The sequence below is a fragment of the Branchiostoma belcheri genome, unplaced genomic scaffold, assembly GCF_001625305.1.
Source record: "Branchiostoma belcheri isolate BF01 breed outbred unplaced genomic scaffold, Haploidv18h27 scaffold349, whole genome shotgun sequence".
Classification (NCBI taxonomy): Eukaryota; Metazoa; Chordata; class Leptocardii; order Amphioxiformes; family Branchiostomatidae; genus Branchiostoma; species Branchiostoma belcheri.
Window position 1 is genome coordinate 1 of NW_017803964.1, and position 6,312 is coordinate 6,312.

The window sequence follows — 6,312 nt, forward strand, 5'->3', positions numbered from 1 at the left end:
TCTGTATCTGTATCTGTATCTGTATAGCCGGTATAACCGCCTTTCGGCGTAACACACCAGCTTCGCAGGCACGCGGCGCGGCGGCAGCTGGCTATATTACACCGATCGACTTGTTACACCTAACCCTTGAACTTCTAGCTCTAGACATTGTTTAAAGCTATCTATTGACAGTGCCCCTACTGTACTTGGTGACAGTGAGTTCCACTCTGCGATAGTTCTAGGAAAGAATGAATTCTTGAACACCTCAATCCTTGGTTGATAACTCTGGTACTTGAATGCGTGGCTATTTCTTGTTCTCTTCTGGGCTGGTATTAGGTACTTAGTAGTTGGGACATCCACCAGTTTATTAGTCATTTTGTACATCATGCATAGTCTAGACATTTTGTCTAGCTTTGATAATAAACTTTAGATATAGCATGTGACAAATGTAGGGACAGTGGTGATGTTTTTATGTTGTACACAGGTATATGTTTGATATATGTCTCACAGGACCGAATTTCTCCCCTAACTTATTTCACATATCAATTCAGGTATACATTTATGTACAGGACAGACTTGTCTTTAGACTCAGTCACTTCTCAGTCACTTAGATGGAACAGCAGAAGCTTTTGAAATGTCGGGCTCTTTTAAAAAATTGTGTGGATATATACATTCTGTACAGTAGTTTAACTTTGTGGAAAGCAAATGTTGTAAGAAGCATTAAACAGTCATTTTCTGAGCCAAATGCTCCATTTTATTTAGAACGAAACCTTAGTTTAAATGCAAAAGAAGATTCTGCATTTCGCACACAAGTAATAGGTAAAATCCACTAAAAGAGTGTGCTGGTTAAATTAGAGACCCGCACCAACATGTAATGATATCATATACAGTATCATTAGTTAGATTACAGAATGTATTATACTAGTAAATAAATGAAAACATGTTAGAATTATCATCTTACACCAGATGTAACTAGGGACACTTTCATGGTACCAGTTTGTTTCTACCAGAGTTACTGTAAACTTTTACTTGTACATGTAATTAGCTGCATGCCATACCAAGCATTTAAAAGTATATGGCATATGTAGTCTAAATTATTGTAAAAAGATTGAAGTTTGTAAAATAACGTATTATCACAGAATAATACTTGATATGTGTGTGTACTTGTATGTATTTAACATGAGCTTCACTTTGATTTTTACAGTATGTGTGATTTACTCAAACTGTAGATTATTGTAAGATGATGTAAGCTTGTAAGATAAAGCACTATGGAAAAAGACTAAGTCTTAATATATGTGTGCTGGTTCTTAATGTATTTTTACATTATGGCCAAGTATGACGTACTACGTTTAAGAATTATAAAGCCTAATATAGTTAAATGTAGCAAGGGCTATTTACAAAGCTCTTTTTCAGTTAAGAGAAGCCAGCCAAAATAAAATGTGCAATATTATAAAACCTCTATGATAATATCTAACATTGTTCTGACAAACTGCAGAGTTGACTGTTAGTTAAAACACATCAGCCTGTTTTAGATATGAATGGTTATCAACACAGATTCACTACAGAATCTGTAGTTATTACCACAACATCTTTGGGGCCATGTGTGATAAGAGAAGCAATATGGTACATTTACATGTATATTGAAGTTATGATGTCTGTTTGTCTAAGCTTGACAATACTAATTTGTCCGAAACAAATTGAAGTTGTGACATTTCTTTACGAACTTACAACAGACAAAAATAAAGCAAAGGAAATTGAGATTCAACACTCATGTTGTACAGACACTTACTTTGCACGTCAAGCATAGAGCCAGTGTGTTAAACTTTATATTCCTTCAGCTTGCCAGTAACAACAGAAGAATTCTTTGAGTTAGGAGTTACATTGTCTGACCTACTTCATCATATCCAGGGCGTGACAAAACTCTCCATAAAATGACGTGTTGAACCTGACATTCTTAACATCAAGATAAGGCCACACAAATTTAATTTGTTGGTTCTCGGATTTTTTCAGAAAAAAAAGAAGCGACAGGACGAAAAAAAAAGATAAATAAAAACAGGTCTAGACATGATATTATAGCCCCAAATACTACGAAGGGATGCATGAAGTCAACACGAAAGGCTGGGTTAATATTTAAACAGTGAATTTTCAACTTTAAATCAAACCACTGCATTGGTAGATGGAAAACTGTAACAATTGGGAAGAAAAGGACTTTCCTCAACTGTTTGGGGGGGAAATATGAGTATTTTTGAGTTGGTTCAGAACCAAAATCTTTTTTTTCTTGTTTTGAAAATCAGAAAAAAGGCGAATCCGAGAACCAAAAAGTGGAATTGGTGTGGCCTAAATATAGAATACTACACAGTGTATTCCGTATCGCCCGAGGTAGCGGCCCGATAGTGCGTCGGATCGCCCGAAGGCCGGAGGGAGATCTGATTCACGGGAGGGCTGGCGGACCACGAATGTTGAAAGTTGGCAAGCATGAATGTTGAAGGCGACCAGACTGGTGGCTTGAAATCGCCTCGGGGTGTCGTTGCGCTAACAGTTCATTAACCTTTGTGAAAACTCGTTACTAGTATATTATGAAAACCTGGTTTATTCCGAACAAGCTACATTTTATACACCATATGGGGCTATTTTACCGACGATGCTTTCCTCCCAAAAGGAAACATTCTTAATTTCAACGATGATAGCGTGACTTCTACGCAAAAAGACCTTCGTCCATGATTGAGACGACCATAGCTAATTTCTGGTTACGCCCTGTCTCTTCAGTTTTCCTCAGGGTGTCTGCTCACTGTAAGTTCAACCACCTGTGATGTTGATAATCTCTTTATTTTCATACATACGCTACAGTCACATTCAATCAGTTGACTGTCACCTAACATGTAATTACATACGTTCCCAATTGAATCTCATTGTTGTGTGCTAATTTATTTTCAGATTTCTTCACTTTGAAAGGGATTTTCCACCTCTTGGTTCTTAACCACAACAATAACAACAAAAATGGCGGCCATGATGTCGTGCCTTTTTATTCGAGTGGAACAAATTGTCACACACCTGGCCCATTATCTGTGATCTATCGCCTCAAGGTACTTGTGAACTCTTAGTATAGAATGACCTCTGACGAGAATCCAAGTTAGTCTCGAACACTGTTTGGAACCAGCCACTGATGATTTATAATAAATTCAGGGACGAAAATTTTTCCCAAAATAGCTTGTGTTCACCAGTGTTAACCATGCGCATGCAGACTCTTCTGCAGGCTGAATACATACTACTAGTAGATTGGACCCTCTCATGACCAATTAATGCCGATCGTTTTGTTGGAATGACGTTAGATCAAACATGGTGAAACACGACTCAGGTTAGAGAACAGACTCTGTGTATGGTGTTTTTAAGTTTGCCAGGCATCTTTGCGGAGATAGCACGTCATAATGGATGTCCAATTCAATCTCCTAGCAGATGATTTGATGTGTATTAGGCGAGTGAAACGCACGGGAAGCACCAGCGGCACCAGAGAGAGAACTTCTAGTAGCTATAACGAGGGCGCACGTACGCGTTTTGTTTTATTTTTTTTCGTATCACCAACATTGTGGGCCTCAATGTGACCATCGATAAGGATGAAAATCGGCTAGAACACTTGTTCATATAAAATAAACTCTACGTTTACCTAACTACACGCATTGTAATCCGTATTGTCTTCGTCGCATAAGGGTATGGTGGCCTAACCCCTCGGGCTCAACTCCCCCGTAGCGGTAATTTAGACGAGCGGGCGAACGGCTCTTGGCTGCCGAAGGAAACGTCTAACTCTAGCGGCCCGACACTACTCTGGCTCTCAGGGTAGAAAATGGAGAGCTTGCCACAATATCTTATATCGGCAAGAGATTTGCTCGTGTAAACGTATCTACATTTAATACATGTAAACTACATTGTACGTTGAAATATTGAAACAACGATGTTAACATAAAAGTCTAACATAAAACTATGTAGAATCCACTAGATATACACATTTGCCAGATGCAGGGGGGGGGGGTAATTTAACTCAAAATTAGGCGTAAACACTGAAGCTCAGCTAACAGGACCATCATTGTATTCACACACACGGTCCCACAGAAGAAGTAACCTTCAGCCGTATGATATATGACATACATATACATATACCTGGCCTGGTTGTGTCGTTCCTTTACCCGGTCAATTAAATCAAAATGTCGCCTTGTCTTTCGTAAACAGGAACAAACATGTACATGTAAATTTTCCCCGGTAACGAATTAGAATGAATGGACCTTTTCATGTTGGTGGGATATGATTGGTGAAATATGTTCAGGGGTAATATATGTAAGGCAATTGCAAGAAATACCTGAGCCAGACAAGTTGATGTTGCTATAAACTTGTAATAGTTTTATGCCATAGCTGGGCTACGATATACGATAACGTACGATATAGGTTTCTGGCCCATGTGATAACTACCCATATCACACATGCCATTTGGTTAACACACGGGCTTTATAGAATAATAATGTTAGAATTGACGCTGCTACAACTTTTTGTAAAGGGACACCAACTTTTCTCAATATTAAGCACATTTCGCATTGTGAAGACTGGGTTTACAGGTAACTTCTTTTGGTTTAGGGAGGAGCCAATGCTACTTCTCAAAATCAGGAAGAACATCTAGAAAAAATCCCATATTAACAAACATCACTTATTTTAAAATACATTTCGACACAATTTGGTATAAAAAAAGAGCACTTGATGGTGACACATTTGCATGTAGCATTTAGGGAGCATTTTTTTTTTCGTTTACTCATTTGACCGGATACAACATATCACAAAGGCTGTTTTCGAAGTGCTCAGGAGGGCAAGCAAACAAAAAACCCATCACACAATAAGAATACAACATAAAGTAAATGCCGAATGAACACACGTGTGTACAACTAAGGAGAAAATTAAAGGTAACTTAATCGTAAGCAGGAACTTTGCATAACAGGGGAATTAATGGTCCAAACTAGGCATTAAGAGACAAACCATCAGATAAATAAGTGAAGAGAGGATTTTGCACATCCATGTACAATTGGAAGGCAGTCTTGTTTGTATATTTGTTTGAAACGTGAGAGAGTATACTGATTTCAGGTTAGATAGTAAATTGTTCCAGAGAATCACCTCAGAGTACGAGTAAGCGTTCTGTACTCCAGTTGAAATTTTGGAACAGTGACTGAAGTCCTTCTTGTGGCCGAGTCGGGTGCTTTGTGTATGTACCTCAGATAATAACTAAGTGAATAATGCAGTGAGGTAGCATGGGAGAGCCTTATAGACATGTGTTGCCTTGAGTTTTGCAGTTTTTTTTTTTTTATATTTCACTCACTAGTAGCCATCCAAGTGTCTTAAGTATGACTGAAGTAGCTGTGTAGCGATCATAGCCTAGTATTGTGGGACCTGCTTTACCTTTCTGGAGTTTGTCCCGATGTGTCCATTTCCTCCCTGGTCCCATATTGTACTACAATAGTATATGTGGGGTAAGAAATGCTAGTGTTTATCTATTGCAATGATTGTCTATCACCTGCACTTAGTCTAGTTTCTTGTTAATGATGAAAGTGTTTGCTTCTTTTCAGTGCATTGTCAATGATGACCCCTGGATACATGCGTTTACTTGCCCAAGTCTGGTTCCACCTATATTGAGATACAGGTTGGCTTTTGTAACATTCACTCTTGAATAGCCCACCAGATTTATTTGCATTTAGTTGGGCTTAACAAAAGTTAGATTGTGGAAGAGCACAGGGAAACTTTGATGAAATCACTTTGGATAGATCCTTAACAGTTTGGAACACTTTGCCACATGAGGTACAAGCAGCAACTAAGAGTAGGTTTAGGCAGGAGTTGTTAGAGCACATGCGTACATAGGCACATGATGATAGGCACATGTGATGTTATTTTTAAATGTTAAGTCTAATGTTGTATGTAAATAATGTTGTAATTTTGATGTGGTGTATTTGTATTATTGTATTTTAACTCCAGGAAGATTAGCTACATACTTGATTTTGTATGTCTTGTGTGTCGCTAATGGAGTTTAATAAAGCACACATAAAGCACACATAGTATGCCTGATTGTATATAAAGACTGCGGGTTGAAAAGTATATTATGGTGTCGTAAGCGTACATATGACAACTTGGCAGTATCTTGCATACCCCAGGTAGAAGGCACCGGTCTATAGTTGTTGGATTTTGTTGTTCCCCTTTTAGTGTATTGGCATTACTTAAGTGTATTGGCATTACTTTCGATTGTTTCCATCTCTTGGGGAATTCGCCCATACTCAGTGACTTGTGTGTGTGTGTGGGTGGGGGGTGGGT